The sequence below is a fragment of the Grampus griseus genome (assembly GCF_964374135.1).
Source record: "Grampus griseus genome assembly, chromosome: 7".
Classification (NCBI taxonomy): Eukaryota; Metazoa; Chordata; class Mammalia; order Artiodactyla; family Delphinidae; genus Grampus; species Grampus griseus.
Genome location: NC_139001.1, coordinates 73,026,923 through 73,043,995, shown reverse-complemented (window position 1 = coordinate 73,043,995; position 17,073 = coordinate 73,026,923). Strand labels below are relative to the sequence as shown.

The 17,073-nt window shown below is 42.8% G+C and overlaps 1 long non-coding RNA gene across 2 annotated transcripts in view; it reads right to left on the bottom strand.

Moving 5' to 3' along the window:
* Positions 1 to 16,552, bottom strand: part of LOC309824675 — a 100,985-nt gene extending 84,433 nt beyond the window's left edge. The window contains exon 1 of one of the 2 annotated variants that reach the window (XR_014296956.1): positions 16,415 to 16,552. This is a non-coding gene — a long non-coding RNA (uncharacterized lncRNA). The remainder of the gene's footprint in view (positions 1 to 16,414) is intronic. The other variant, XR_014296957.1, reaches the window with a different exon arrangement.
* Between the last annotated feature and the right edge of the window lie 521 nt (positions 16,553 to 17,073).

Below are 17,073 nucleotides of genomic sequence, written 5' to 3'. Positions count from 1 at the left end.
CTAGATGGCCCAAAATTCATTCCTTTCATTAAGCCACTGAGTGATAAACTAGTGATATTAAGAATATCTGGCGGGCTTCCCTGGTGGTGCAGTGGTTGAGGGTCCGCCTGCCGATGCAGGGGACACGGGTTCGTGCCCCGGTCCGGGAAGATCCCACATGCCGCTGAGCGGCTGGGCCCGTGAGCCATGGCCACTGAGCCTGCGCATCCGGAGCCTGTGCTCCGCAACGGGAGAGGCCACAACAGTGAGAGGCCTGTGTACCGCAAAAAAACAAAACAAAACAAAACAAAATAAAAACAACTAAAAAAAGAATATCTGCATCTTTAAAACACTCTGTGGTTGCCCTCATTGGAAGGCCAGGTATGACTGTCAGGAGTGCTGCCACTGAGACAGGCTCCCTGATCTGATTATGATATGCTTTGGTATGGGTTCTCCATGCTTCTTTCCGTTAGGGTTTACTGAGTTTCTTAGATCTGGATGTTTACATTTTTCAACGAATTTGGAAAAATTTCAGCCATTATTTCTTCAAATCCTTTTTTTGTCCCCTATTCTCTCTCTTTTCCTTTGGGGACTATAATTACATGTATAGGAGGCTGCTTGGGCTGGTCCCACAACTCACTGATGCTCTACTGATTTTTTTTAGTCATTTTCTCTCTGGGTTTTATTCTGAATAGTCTCTATTGACATATCTTTGAATTCACTAATGCTTTATCCTTCAGTGTCTGATCTGCACTTAATTGCATTCAGTATATTTTTCATTTTAGACTTGTATTTTTCAACTCTAGGAGTTTGATCTGGGTCATTTTCATGCCATCATCTGTTTTTTTCCCCTAACACATTTATGCCTTCCTCTACTTTCTTGAACACATGGTTACCACACCCCTGACTACTTAGTTCTATTATCTGTGTCATTCTGGGTTAGTTTTAATTGGTTTTTCTCCATCATATGGGTTATATTTTCCTACTTCTTTGCATGCCTGGTAATTTTTGATTGGATACCAGCAAGTGTGACCTTTACATTTTTAGATGCTGCATATTCTTGTATTTCTGTATGTATTCTTGAGCTTTGTTCTAGGATATAGTTAAGTTACTTAGAAACAGTTTGATTCTTTTAACGCTTGCGTTTAAGGTTTGTTATGCAGGACTAAACACGGTTGAGGACTGATGTTTTTCCCTACTAACCATGTAATACATTTCTGAGTACTCTACATGGTGTCCCATGTATCAGAAAGTTTTTTCATTCTGGCTTGTGGGATCACCAACTATTTCTGAATCTATGTGGGCTCTGAGGATGGTTCCACCTGCTCCATTTGAGTGTCTTTCCCCAACCTTGGGTGGTTTCCTCACACACGTCTTGATCACTGCTCAGCTGAAGGATCTCTAAGTAAACCTCAATATATTTATAGGATTTTTTTTTTTTTTTTTGGCGGTACGCGGGCCTCTCACTGTTGTGGCCTCTCCCGTTGCGGAGCACAGGCTCCGGACGCGCAGGCTCAGCGGCCATGGCTCACGGGCCCAGCTGCTCCGCGGCATGTGGGATCTTCCCGGACCGGGGCACGAGCCCCTGTCCCCTGCATCGGCAGGCGGACTCTCAACCACTGTGCCACCAGGGAAGCCCTATAGGATATTTTTGATGATAAATAACAGAAACTCAGCTGACATTAAGTAAAAAAAAAATATATTTTTTGGCTCATAAGAAAAACCTAGGGATGGAAGCTACTTGACGACAGTGGATGCAGGAGGAAATGAGGTCATCTCTCCTGGGCTTGCTCTTGGCTTTCTCCACCTATCTCTTCTCGCTGGTTCTCTTTGCATAATACTGTATGATTTCTTACTGGAGATGGCTTCCTCCAAGCCTAGGGAAAGGTGGCCACCAGAAGTGGCAGCTAACATCATTATCCTTCTAGCTCTTTCCCTAAGTTCATATATCAAAACTCAAGGAAGGGGACTTCCCTGGCAGCACAGTGGTTAAGAATCCACCTGCCAATGCAGGAGACACAGGTTTGAACCCCGGTCCGGGAAGATCCCACATGCCGCGGAGCAACTAAGCCCATGTGCCACAGCTACTGAGCCTGCTCTCTAGAGCCCGCGAGCCACAACTACTGAAGCCCATGCGCCTAGAGCCCATGCTCCACAACAAGAGAGGCCACCACAGTGAGAAGCCCATGCACCGCAACGAAGAGTAGCCCCCGCTCTCCGCAACTAGAGAAAGCCTGTGCACAGCAATGAAGACACAAAGCAGCCAAAAATAAATAAGTAAATAAATTTGTAAAACAAACAAAAAAAACCAAAAACAACTCAAGGAGGATTTACTGGTCTGTCTGGGTTACATGTTCATCACTGAACCAAATATTGCACATGGGGGGTGCACTCTGGCAAGGCCAAAGTTAGCCCTACCTAAAACATGTAAAATGAGGTCCTTGCAGAAAACAGTTTTGTTACTGGAAGATGTTGAGGGAGGGATGCTGGGTAGACAAAACAGCAATGATCAATGCACCCAGTTTTCTCACCCAGTAAAGTGGGTGAAATAATCTAATATGTAATAATGTATTAAGAGCATAGCACAATGTCTGGCCTATGATAAAAGCACAGTAAATCTTACATTATTATCAATAATCTGAGCTTGGTACCTCCAGGTGTCAGTAAATTTATTCACTTCTCTGCATCACTAATTTTCAATAAAGAAGTTTCTCCTTTGTCCCTCTGTGTCAAGAGTAACTTAAATTCCTACCTGTGGGGCCTCAATTTCCAGGTAGCTGGGTCCTGATCATCTCCCATTACAATTTTCCAAAATACCTGTTTCTGCCTTGCCTAAGCAGAGATCTTGTGTAAGCATCAAATTAGTAGCAGGAAACAGATGGTCCACTTGAGTTGGGTAGTTTGACAAGAGTTTAATAAAGGAATTATTAACAAAGGTGTTGGCAGGTTATAGGGAAATCTCAAGGGGTAGTGCAGTAACCTGGGCTAATAGAAGGGTACTATTATTCTCCAAGGCCTGAAGCGACAAAGGACAGAATGGTGACTGAAACCAGAGAAAGAAGACACATGACAGGAGCTGGAATATTCAGCCAGTCTGTGACCCCATGGAGAGGGAGCCAGTGAATAAATACCCGGACCTCTACCTCTTCCTGATCTCCTGTGTTTCCCACTGGATGAATCTAACAGGAAGCCAAAGGGCACAGGAGCCTGTCATTCCAGTCCAAGGCCAGCCTGCTGCCTGGGACACGGAGAAGGGTGGCGAAGAGTAGACTAGAGAAACAAGTGGAGAATGTCCAGCATGCCCTAGGTCGCCTTAGTTTGGATGGTTCTCTCTGGGTGTTGTGTATCACACCTATTTGACCCTATTGGTTGATTTCCCAGTCCCTTTGGACTCATCATTTTGTCTCTGTTCTAAGAATAATCTATTCCTGGTCATGATCACAAAACCTATGTCTTTTCAGGATTTCCCTGGTCCTAAGGTAGGGAACACTGAACTTCTATAACCTGGAATGGGGTAGAAGACTGCTAGATACAGTCCGTATTTATGACAGTGAGGTCACAAGTGCCTGGAAATTTGCAGTCTCATAACAGGAGGTTTTGTTCGTTAGTTGTGAACCTTGAGTGCATCCTCAGTCAAGCCATTTCTTGAAAGGGGCAGCTTTACTGGTGGACTGGAAAGAATTCGCATCAAGAAAGGAGAGCTGTCACCTTATGTGGACTCAAGTGGGAGGAGAAAACTGGGGTTAGGTTTAAAGATCTGCCTCTCAGCCTCTTCCACAGACACAAAATTTACCTGGTTTTCCAAAGTCCTTAGAGAGGAAGCCAGGGATGTGGGCAGAGGTAATAAAAAATAATGATACAAGTAAAAGAGAGGGAGATGAGGTAAAAACACGTTGTTGGAAAAATATATGGATAAAAATGAAGTCAAGGGAATGAGCAAAGTAACAACAAAACGGGGAGGGAGTAGAACTAAAGATAAACTTTCAACTCAGGAACCACAGGCAATCCTGCAATTACAGAGAAAGAGCAGGACTTAGCCTGGCTTTGGCTGCGGCAGATGAACCAGAGGCCAAGCAGCTGCCTGTTAACGCAGTTAGAGGAAAATGCAGGCCTGGCCCGGGTGTCTGCTCTTTTTTGCATCTGGCATGTTGCTCTCTGAAACACCTTGGAAGCAACTCAGCCAAAGCAAGTGAAGAAAAGAGGAAGCCCAGCTGTCTGGCTGACCACAAGCTTTGCTGAGCCATTTGAGATTGGTGGGTGATCTCAGACTGGTACCTCAAGAGATGGTCCCAGGTTGGTTTGAATAGTTTAGATATATTACCTAATATTTCAAAAGAAAATTCATAACCTAAGTGCCCCCTGGCTCAAGTGCATGTTTATTTTCACAGCCTTTGTCTTTCGGAGATCAGCACTCTGTTGCTGTGTTGCTATTGTAAGGATGGAAGAAAATAGAACCATTTTAATGTTGTGCTGTTTGCATTTCCCGACAGTTAAGAAGCAGCCCATTATTAGCTGGCAATACTGTTGTGACATCAGTGGTGACTTGGCTGCTTGCGATTCAGCTCAGGAAATATTTTCCTCGCTGATACAATTTTTTTTTCCTTTCTTTTTCCTTCTTCTTCTTTCACCTTCCATGCTTCATCCTCATGCACATGACTGGCTAAATGGCCATCCATGCTTCTGTTTTTTTCAAAAATGGGCCACCAAGATGCTAACACATGTTAAGCTTGACCCAGTTTCAAAACTTTGGATCCCCAGGAGCACTTTCTTATGGCTACCCCTGAATGGGCAAAAGGGAGCTGTCCCTGCTGTGTTGGGGTTGGCTGGGGGCATGGAGTGTCACATTCTAAGTGGAGTAGGGAGAGCCGGGCACAGAGGAAGGAGGGTCTCAGAGTTTTGTGCTGGTAGGGGTGGTGGAGCCTGGGTGGGAAGGAAAGGGGGTACAGGAGGGGCTGCTGTGGGGTGTGGGAGACTGGTGAAAGAGAAAGACATCCTTGCCAGGGATGGGGACAGTAGAAGTGACAGGAGGTTGGTTATATGCAGGGGATCAATTTAATAAGAAGTATATTGAGGGGTTTCCCAGGTGGCGCAGTGGTTAAGAATCCGCCTGCCAATGCAGGGGACCCGGGTACAAGCCCTGGTCCGGGAAGATCCCACAAGACGCGGACCAACTAAGCACGGCCTGTGGCGATCCCACACGCCACGCCACAACCACTGAGCCTGTGCTCTAGAGCGCGCATGCCACAACTACTGAAGCCCGTGCACCTAGAGCCTGTGCTCCGCAACAAGAGAAGCCACCACAATGAGAAGCCCACGCACCCCAACAAAGAGTAGCCCCTGCTCACCACAACTAGAGAAGGCCCGCGTGCAGCAATGAAGACCCAACGCAGCCAAAAATAAATTTAAAAATTTTTTTAAAAGTTAAGAGCTAGTAATAACCAATTAGTAAAAAAAAAAAATAAAAGTACACTGAGGACAATTGAAGTTAGGATTCTTATTATTGGAAAAGAGAAGTAGATATATAAAAGGAGAGAAAACTAAAACTTGATATAAGAATTGAATTATAGGGACTTCCCTGGTGGTCCAGTGGTTAAGAATCCGCCTGCCAATGCAGGGGACATGGGTTCGAGCCCTGGTCCGGGAAGATCCCACATGCCGCAGAGCAACTAAGCCCATGAGCCACAACTACTGAGCCTATACTCTAGCGCCCACGAGCCACAACTACTGAGCCTGCGTGCCACAACTACTGAAGCCTGCGCACCTAGATCCCATGCTCCGCAACAAGAGAAGCCACCACAATGAGAAGCCCGCACACCACAATGAAGAGTAGCCCCTGCTCACCACAACTAGAGAAAGCCCGCGCACAGCAACGAAGACCCAATGCAGCCAAAAATAAAAAAGTAAACAATAAAAATAAAATTCATTATAAAAAAAAGAATTGAATTATAGATATTCATATGATCTCATGGTTTTTAATATATGTAGATACAGGGTAAATATACGTAAAATGTACCTGTATGAGTTTGTGTATACTTTGCATGTTGCAACCTTTTTCTAAGTTTGGGCTTGTTTCAAAATAAAAACTAAAATAAAGAAAAGCACTCTTTAAAATGGAGGTATTGTACTAACAACATGATATTGTTAAACAAATTAAATGAGAGGGTATAATATAGTGCCTGGCACATAGTCAGCTCTCAGTAACTATTCTTATTATTATCCCCTGGGATAGAAGCATACCATGAACATTATTCTGTATCTTGGGGGTTTTTTTCCACTAAAAATATATCTTGGAAATCTTTTCATAACAGTTCATACCTTATTTTGTAAAGTTAATAAATCTAGCTTGTGTTCTTCATTATGTTATTGTTATAATTAGGAAAACAAAAAACAATAATTGTTGGGGGGATAATCTGCCTCAGTATGTCATCTGCTGATGACTCATAATTTAATTAATTCTCATTGCTAATGGAAACCTCTGGTTGAACAGGCATAGTTATATTTTAATAGCAGCTCTTGAGTGGAGAGTATAAGAAAAAATATCCAAAACCACATCTGTGGACACAAAGATATTCACAATAATTTTTCCTATTTTTGTAAAGCTCGGAATCGAATGCACTGAGTAATTAGAGCAGCTGTCAAAATTCATTCTTTCAATCATTTCTTCAGTCCGTGGACAAATCCCTATTTAAGGACTGCTGTGATCAGTCACTGTTGGATGTGCTAGGAAGGCAGCCGTGAAGTAAACAGTGCCCCTGCCCTCACGGGGCTCTCTCATTCTAGTGAGAGACTGATAAGAAACAAACGCTCAGTCTTATATGATACATTATTTGGTGATAAGTTAAACACGAGATCAGTCCCTTCCCTTCTTACCTTAAGAAAGGTAATTTGGTAATTTTTTAAAGTGTGTGCCTTATCAATCATTTAACTTTTAGTAAACTTTTGAGCCTGGGTTTCCACATATGAAGGTCCAAGAGGGAGGGGACATATGTATACATATAGCTGATTCACTTCACTGTACAGCAGAAACTAACACAACATTGTAAAAGCAGTTACACTCCAACAAAAAAAAATTTTTAAATGGAGATAACAATAATTATGTTTGCTGTAATCAAATACGTTAAGTGCCCAGCATAAAGACAGCCCCCTAACAGGTACTTGAGAAACAGAAGCCATTATTAGGTATACGTTGTACAATTTTGGGATCTCGAATTTGAGACTAAGAGAAAGGGGGTGGGTTTGATTTACAGGGAAGCTGTTTCCTACCCCAGGTTGGGTGTATCACCAATATGTCCCCAGACCTCAATAACCTGTTCCCACGACATTAGTCACGTTTTCTTTACTGTCCTATCATACCTCCCACCCACAGGAATGGGGAGTCCATTCTTCTACTGGGTCGCCTTCCAGAAGGAATCCCAAGAAGCCTGTCATGGTCTCTTGTCACCTGCCCAGCAGCCCACACTTTGAACAGTCACCTTGCACTGCCCTGTAATTGGGTCCCAGGTCACTCTTCTCAGAGGCCACCGCTCGCACTAACCTCTCCAAAGCATGTCAAGTCCAGACCTAGCCTGGCAGAATATGCTGAATCTTTGGGTCTTTATCCCGAAAGCACTGAGGAAACTGAAAAGTTTTAAGAAGGGAATGACTTGGCCTCAGTTATACTGTAAAAAGAATTCTCAGGTTGCTGTGTAAAGAATGGGGATTAAGAGTCAAGAGAAGAAGTAGGGGGGAGTGGTGGTGATGCTCCTGCTGTAACCCGGGTGGGAAATAGTGGATGCGGGGTCAGGAGGGCCGACAGGAAAGGGAAGCAGCACAGGTTTGAGATTTGGCTGTTTTGGAGGCAGAACTGATAGTACTGCTGATGGATTTGATGCTGGAGTGGGAAGGAGTAGGGAAGTTGCCAGCTTGAACATGTGGGTGAATTTATATGGCTGTGCCATTTATTAAAAATGGGAAAAACCATGATGTTTAATAAAAACTTGACTAAGTGCTAAAGGAATCTCAAGTTGAGTGCTTGACATTGCAGGGACCAATGGGTACTTTTGGGGCTTACAGCTGGCCTAAGACAAACCTCAGGGTCCCAGGCTAGCCCCTGGAGACTTCTGCGTGGCCAGAACCGGCTCAAACTCACCTGTAAAATGTCCTCAGTTCCATCCCTAAGCCATCAGTCCCCTTGAAGCAAAGCAGTTTCTCTCTTCTATCCTGAGGCATGTGCATTTCCATCTCAGGATGGTTAAGGGTGGGAAAAATCATTCCCCACAGAGGATGGCCTCAGCTACACTGCCCAGCTAAGGCAATCAGCAAAACGGCCCCAAGTACATTTTACAAAGTCTGGGCTCTCCACTTTGAAACTACAGCAAGTGGAGGCTAGTCCAGGTTACAAACATTTTATGGCCACAAAAAGTGCTCTGGAGCACAGTCCAGTTAAAAATGCCCATAATTCCCATTACAAAGCAGAACATTTCACATCTCACAAACTGTGGCATCTGTCTTCAGATGTGTGGAAACCTTACCACCTTCTCTAAGAATAAGAGAGAGGGACTTGCTTCACATTTTGGCAAATAAAGGGGCCATTTACATAAATAAAAAATAAAAGTAACTTCCGAGTATCAGTTGTTTGGATAAACAAGCTAACAATCTCCAGTCAATGCCCTACCATGTGTACCTAAGGAAGCCTTTCTATGGAATTAACTTTTCACTCTCATTCTTATTTAATAAATGCACTTGTCAGATAGCTGGGTCTTAATCAGAACTTCTGCTTTCCAAAGCAGCTGCTACCAATGACTGGGCTCAGAAGGTATCTCTAAGACAGGGTGGGGATGGGTGGACATCCCTAGAGGAAAGATTTAAGTGTCCAAATAAGCCATCAGCACAACTCAAGCGTAGTGAGGGGAGTCCTCACCATCCTGGCTCCCTTTGCCTTGCTTCCTTCTCCTCTCTGACTTCAAGGTACCCGTTTATTTCCTTCTCTGAGGCAGGCACTCAGCTCCACGTTGCCAGCTTCTCTGGCCTCAGCAGCAGTAAATAATAATAATAGCTCACAATATCTGTTAAGCCCCTTCCATACACTGGTAGGCAACGTGGTAAGCACTTTACAGGCATCGTCTTATAATCCTGTATCAATTCCGGGAAACAGTAATATAGATCACTGTACTCATTTTATACACAGAAAGCACCAACCATGAAATGAAGCCCTTTGCCTGATGTGACACACTTCGTGTCAGAAGTCAGGTTTTTGTGACTTCAAGGCCCAAGCTCTTTCCTCTTTGCATTCAGCCATTTCTTGTTGCTTTCCCTTGTTTCTCCTGGCCAGTGCTTCCGGTTACCAGCCTCTCCATTCAGCTAATTTCCTCACAACAGATTGATCTTGCCCCGTTCCCCAGTGCCCTGAGGGTTCCCTGGCAACCACCAGGCCTTGAGGTTCTCAGCTAACCCGTGCTTTGCAAGTGCTCTCTGCCGCCCTCACCTGGCAAGTCTTAACAAGGATTAGCTCCTTGGTCAACACACATTTGCTAAGAGTAGCGTGACTTTTCCGTATACTTCTGTTTCTATGAATCACACGCTTATGTATTACTGTTTAAATTAAAATAATAATGATAAATTGTCAAGACCAGAATCTTAAGAATATACTTAAGGCCTCGAAAATGGATTAAAGAGAATGTAAATTTAACTTGTAATTGGATACATGGATCCTCAAGAAAAGTTAATGGGAAGTAAGAATATTTCAAATTCAGAATCCTTTGAGGCTTTTCCTAGAGATGAGAAATTATAATTTTTTTTAGAGAAATTATAATTTTTAAAAGGACCGTATCTCTTTATCCTGCTTATACAGTAGTCCCCCCTTATTTGCAGGGAAAACGTTTCAAGCCCCCCAGTGGATGCCTGAAACCCTATATTATATTTTTTCATACACATGCATACCTATGATAAAGTTTAATTTGTAAATTAGACACAGTGAGAGATTAGCAACAACAACTAATAATAAAATAGAACAATTATAATAGTATACTGTAATAAAAGTTAAGTGAACGTGGTCTCTCTCTCAAAATATCTTGTACAAACGCAATGCCTTTCCCAACTTAACTAAGCACTTACCATGAACTGTGGCGATAACTTTTGCAGTTTGAGGTGCGTCAGCAAAACCAGCACGAGTTTATTTTTCCTTCTTCACAATTTCACAGAGAAGATTCCGTCTCACCACAGGCCTTAGCTACCTCAGCACACGGTATTTTCCCTTTCCTCATTAAGCTGAGGACTTTCACCTTTTCAGTTAAAGGAAGCACTTTACAGCTTCCCTTTCGCATAACTTAATTGCCAGCATCACTACTCTTGCGTTTTGGGGTCATTATTAAGTAAAATAAGGGTTACTTGAACCCAAGCACTGCAATACCCTGACACTTGAACTGACAACCGAGAGGTTAACCCAATTACCAACAGGTGATACGCGGGCAAATTAAGAGTCAAGTCCCGGGCAGGATATCGCGAGATTTAACCACTACTCAGAACATCGCGAGATTTCATTATGCTACTCAGGATGGCCTGCAATTTAAAACTAATTGTTCACTTAACGGAATTTTCCTCTTACTATTTTCAGACCACAGTTGACTTTGACTAACTGAACGCATAGGAAGCAAAACCGCGAATAAGAGAGGACAATTGTACATATGTCTGTTCATGACGCTTTGCCAAAGTGTTTCAGGAAAGCCAGTCTAAAGTGTAAATTTACTATTATGAGAAGATCATTACTTCTTAAGCTTATTAGAAATAAGCCAATGCGAGATAAGTAATTATCTTTCGGAATGCTAAATTACTTGTTTGATTCTGTTGGTGCCAGGCATACAGTAGGTGTTCAGTCAGTGTTTGATGAATTATAAAGAGTACCTAAATAGCTTTTACAAATTCCGGAGAAGTGGAAAGGAATGTTGTTTGACTTGGGTTAACACTGGAAGTTTTCCTAAACACACAGTTGTTTGAAGGCTTTACTCAATAAAATACTGTACTAGTACAATGAAGTAGTGGGTATCCTGTTTCCCCAAAGTTAATGACTTTCTCAAGCATTTGGCCTTCTTACCATATGATTAGCACCATTATTTCTAGGCCAATCAATAGGCACAGTTCCAAGATTAAGAGCAATTTGGACCATTATTCTCCTTTCATCACATATTCATTATTTTCCATTTGAATAAGACCTGTAATCAGTGTTATTTACCAATCTTTATGGTGAAACTTTAAACCACTGATTATTCCTGGCTTTGCAGGTATTAAACGCCATTTCAAATATCCTTTCAATAATTTTTCAGTAGCTAATGAAGTCCATTTTTCCAGATTTTTCAGTCCACAGAAGGCACATTGAACCCCCAAGAGTCTTTAAAAAGTATGTGTTGTTTAATTGGTGGCAGCTGTTCCTTAGAAAGTTACCTAAGTATATAAAAGTGTTTTTTTTCCCGTTTAACAGCTCTTTAAAAAAATCAGTTTAAGTTATCCTTGACATATATATGGAGTACATATAAAGGCCCCCTGAAGTTCTTTGATATTGAAAATTTCAAATATTATAACTCAAACCTAGGCAAGAAATTATAGGCCAGTATCCTGTAATTTTGGATTTACTTACTAAAAATTTAAAAATATATATTCTTTTGGTACTCTGGATAGAGTTCTTAAAGAGAAGTTACTAATTTATTGTAGTTAATTCTAAAGCATGTACATTCTCTATTACTTGAATGCAACATTTTCCTGCTCTGTCCTTGAATTCTTTCCAAAAATCATTAAGTACTGGATACATACAGTAATAGCAGACATGCTTAAATGTCACTATTAATCCAGTTTATAACCTCTAACATTTTATGGCAGAAATTTCAAAATGAAACCCTTACACAGACGTCTAATGTCCAAAATATAATGATTTTACAGTTGAAGGATAGCCAAGATGCAGATTTTCTGAGTGTGGTTTCACGGCGAGTCTGCACGCAGATGAAATATGGCTTTTAAGAACATAATCTTCATGGAAAAGGTCTTTCTTGTCATAGCACTGGGCTGACTTTCAAGCCAAGGTCAAAGTCCTTTCTGCAGATCTATTTTTAGGTTTCCCATTTCTCACCAGGACGTTCCGGGTTTTGAGTTAGTGCGACACAGACTGCATCGTGCTGTAGAGAGAGGAGGGAAGCCTCCTCTCTGCGGTTTTCCTACTTCTGTCCGTAGACTCCCTGCTTCGTGCACCCCAGGGGTGGATTGGCACCATCCAGCTAGGCGCCCCCCTGTGGTCACCTTGCCCTATTAAGGAGGATGGTCCCTGCGATAGCAAAGGCATACTCGGGGCTCTCCCTCCTTTTGTCTATTTTGGATTTTCTGAGACAGTGGCAACCTTCTGTTATCGTTATTAATCAAGAATTGTCTAGATCTTCAAACTGTAAACCTGAAGGAAAAAGTAGTGAGGTCAAAGTGATTTAAATTAGGTCGAGATGGAAGAGACCCGGAAACGAGAGCATGCTGATAGAAAATGTCGAATGTCATTCATTTATTTTTGAAACCGAATACAGAGCACATAGAAATCTGTAACAGAAAAATAAATCAATGCATTTCCGTTTCAAATTATGGTCTTTCACTGATAGAGACAGAGGAATGAAGATGAAACCAGGAAGAAAGCCAAGCAAGCAACCTTGATGTGGGCAGAATCTCCGAGGGGAAAATATCTAATGTAATAAGCATGTATTTTTTTTTCTAAAAAAGAATCACTTGGTTTTTAAAAGGAGTGTTTTCTAAATTTGTTATAAGCAGTGCTTTGATTTTATAAAAAGTTTAGAAGCATATGCATCCATAAAATAATTTTTCCTTAGTTTTTAGTGAGGAAAGATTTAAATATTCGGTTCTGGAAGTTGGACGATATTGCATCGTCTCCTCGCACCCCATAAAATTTTACTTTCATTGTGCAGCAGCCCCATCTGGTGGTTATTTGTAAACTTTCCACTAAAGATACGTTGCATTTTCACAGTTACGGGCAGAAGTGGGATCCTCTCTTTTCATTTTCGCTGTAGGCTGGATGAAGTTAAGCAGGAAAGAAGAAAGAGCATGCATCAATTCAGTTTAAAAGGTCACAGGCAGGAGAGGGGAGTACATGGAAGGGATTCACTAAATGCGGGTTGAATTGATGATGGGTGAAGGGAGAGGTGTGTTAAAAGCTGAGAGGGAGTGCGATAAGGTCCCTCAGAGGGAGCACCGTCAGCTCCCTCATTAACCTGCGAAAGCATTTGACCTTGTGCCTGTCTGCTTCACTAGACTGGGGAGACTTTCTTATCCATCTCTGTATCCTTACCTCTTAACACAGAGCTTTGCAGTGCCAGGCCCCTGCCCTGGGGAGAACTCTGATTTCACATGGCTGAAACACAACTGGAACTAGCAGCCGAAGAACAGGAAGGTAACAAAACAGCCAGAGGGACAGAAGAAGTGGTCAACTCAGGGAGAGCTGAAGCGAGGATTTGAATGCCAGCAGAACTCGTTTTCCATCTGGTGTGTCTGAGTATCCTTGCTTGTTGCCTCATTTTCTCCTCTGCTTCTTAACTGGCTCTTTGCTGCTTTTGGGCTCACATCGTCACAGCTCTCTAACTGCTCGCAACAGGCACTCAATAATATTAGTTCTTTTTCCTGAGGAGACGGGTGCTTACCTATTGGTCTCCTAGGCACCTTTGTATTTGGACAAAAACAGCTTTAAGCAGCAGCCAAGGGAGCTGTGAAGGACGAACAGCAGAAGAGCACACGCACGGGAAGGAAAGTTTTGTACCGCTTGTTTGTATGGAAGGCAAGCCCAGGGTTTTTCTGGTTTTTTGCTAATAAATTTATTTTATTTATTTATTTTTGGCTGCGTTGGGTCTTCGTTGCTGTGCGCGGGCTTTCTCTAGTTGTGGCAAGCGGGGGCTACTTTCCGTTGTGGCACGTGGGCTTCTCATTGCTGTGGCTTCTCTTGTTGCGGAGTACGGGCTCTAGCCGCGGGCTTCAGTAGTTGTGGCTCGTGGGCTCTAGAGCGCAGGCTCAGTAGTTGTGGCAAACGAGCTTATTTGCTCCGTGGCACGTGGGATCCTCCCGGACCAGGGCTCGAACCCGTGTCCCCTGCACTGGCATTCTTACCACTGCGCCACCAGGGAAGCCCAAGCCCAGAGGTTTTATTTTATGTTGTTTACGTAGGAAAGTCACAGATGGGGGCTTCCCTAGAGACTGTCTTCTGTAGCCACTGTGTGCTCCCAGCAGTTCCCAGAGCTCTCTCTTACTCCCACAGCTGGCAGAAGTGTGCTTCTGCAGGGTCCCTGATGCGGAAGAACTGAGCTATTTTCGGAATGAACAGCCCACCTACTGTTAAGTAATGTTCTGTCTCTGATGCAGGCTTTCCACAGCGGAAAATGTGCTGTGCACTTGGCTGCAGCCTCTACTACGCATCTGCTCGTCAAGGCTGAACCGCAGCTCTGAGATCCAGCTCTGAACCAGCAAGTGGTCTCAGAAGACTCTGCCGGCATTAAGAGGCAGACTACGGCTGGAGACGGGTTGGGGTGACAGCTAGTCTACTAGGAGGGTCTGGTGGAATCAATTAAGAAAGTTAAGCAGGGGAGCCCATCAGCGGGCGACTGCCTCTCCTAGAACCCCATCTAGCAATCTTCCCCAGAGTTATTCAAGCAGTGGTGGGCCCTGGAGCAGAAGCTTTGCTGCAGTATTAAGCTGGAAGGCAGTAAAGTTTAGTAAAGTTATTTAGTATTTAGTTAGTAAAGTTTAGTAAAGTTTAGTAAAGTTATAGGCTTCCCAGAATCTAAGCTAAAGCCACAGTTTCCTGAACAGTTTTCCAATAGCACTCCATCTCCTATTAAAAGTATAGTTAATCTGGACCTTTTTTTCCCCTTCATGTCAGAAAAGAAATGTGTTTCTGATAATAAATGCTCCCTTTGCTGCATAGCTAAATTTCATCAGGACTGTGGTTGGCAAATTGCTGCCGTATAGTATAAAACTAAGCAATGAAACGTAAGACATGTGCCTCGTATAATTTGCTACAGGTGGATACAGCTATTCTCTATTATCAAAGCACAGAAGCAGCCCCCCAAGCAGGACCAGATCAAATTCTATCATACCTTCCACCCCGACACAACAAAACAACCAAACCATTGAGTTTCCTAGGGAAATTTGGTTTCCAGGTAACTGCTGGGTCACAAACTCTTTTGAAAATGATGCTTATATTCCAAAAGAATCCTTGGGTTATATGGTGATAGAGTATCTTGGAATGCTTAGCTAAGTTGATTTGTAGGAGGCAGAAAACCTGGTCTAGCGACAGTATGGATAATAAAATTATCCACATCGCTATCCCGTAGGGAATCTTTGGAGCATCGTCTAATTTATCTTGATTATGGTCATTAAAAAAAAACTGACAATTTTTTTTCAAATGAGAGATCCCTTTTTAAAAATGTCAATTGAGAAAAGATTTTTTATCAGTCCTTTCCATTAAAACCCTCTCTTAGTGTCCTTGGTATTTACTGAGTACCTCGTAGGGATCTCTTAAAAGGCTCCAGCTGTGCAGAAGTTGATGTGAGATCTGTGTAAGCAAAAAATATTCTAGTGAACTAGATAGTGCTGTGGAGTTCTACACTGTTTGTGTATTTCTGCCACTTCATTTTTTAAAACTGAGTTCGATAAACAAATGCTACGGGCCTAGGTCTCGATTACCCAGCCTATCCCCTCTTCCTGTGGAATTTGAACTTGAGATTAGCTCAGGCAACGTTGATGATTGCTAGCCTTCACCTCTAACCCTGGAGCAAGAGCAAGGATTTCTCAATAATTAAGTGTAGAGATGGTCCCCTTCCCTCCTCACCTCACAAGCTCAATCAGGTGGTCGATGTTTCAGGTAAAAGTCCAGTCCTCTCCAATTTTTCACTCGGCACAAAAAGGAGAGCCAAGGAGGAGTGACTAGACTTTGTAACTGCTCATTACGGGGACATTCATTACACTTTTTCGTATGCAATATGTTAATAGGCCGAGATATCATGGCAGAGGGTCCATAACTAATCTACCATAATAAATAAGAGTAACGGCAATGGCGCCAGTATACTCTACAACATAATGTGCTGCTGGCAAAGTGTGACATTTTGAATAAACTTTATTCTTGAGGTATTTAAAAAACATAAAGGCAGTAATGAAATAGAGAACACAACATCAGTTGACACAGCAATTCCTGCCTCCCAAGACCCTGCTAAATAACCACAGTTTAAATCTTCATCTTGAAATATACAGCTCTTCTATGATTTTAAGTGAGCTGTAAAACTTTTATGGAGTACGCCCTGACTTTATTTTTAAAATATTCTCCACTATTATAGTAAAGGTGACCCAGAAGTACCTTGTGAATTATAGAATAACATATTTAAGCTATTAAATTCACCCCTCTAGACAATACAGAAGCCTTCTTGGTACTCACATGTCTCCTGGAGGGAAGGAGGAATACGGAAGAATCTAGAATGGACCATTTACCCAAAACATACTGATTTTAACTCCAGAAGTGACTGAATTGTACTTCAAATGGGCAAACTTAAATTTTCTGCCACCAAGTTGAAACAAGGATTCAAAAGCTAACACCACTTATTATAGAAACTTAGAGAAAGTCAAATATTTGTATACCTGAGTGTTGAAACTGTGAAAAGTTCATACCCCCGACACCTGGTTTAGAGATGTTGTTTTTGGACATACAAAAGCTGATTTAGGCCTGTGGGATGAGTTTGTTCCCACATAAGGAGAACTAATTTTAAGTCCAAAAACTAATTAAGATACTCAAGTGCGGACTTCCCTGGTGGTGCAGTGGTTAAGAAACCGCCTGCCAATGCAGTGGAAATGGGTTCGATCCCTGGTCTGGGAAGATCCCACATGCCGCGGAGCAACTAAGCCAGCGCGCCACAACTACTGAGCCTCTGCTCTAGAGCCTGCAAGCAACACCTACTGAGCCCGCGTGCCTAGAGCCTATGCTCTGCAACAAGAGAAGCCGCAGCAATGAGAAGCCCGCGCACCGCAACAAAGAGTAGCCCCTGCCCGCCTCAGCTAGAGAAAGCCCGTGCCCAGCAATGGAGACCCAACGCAGCCAAA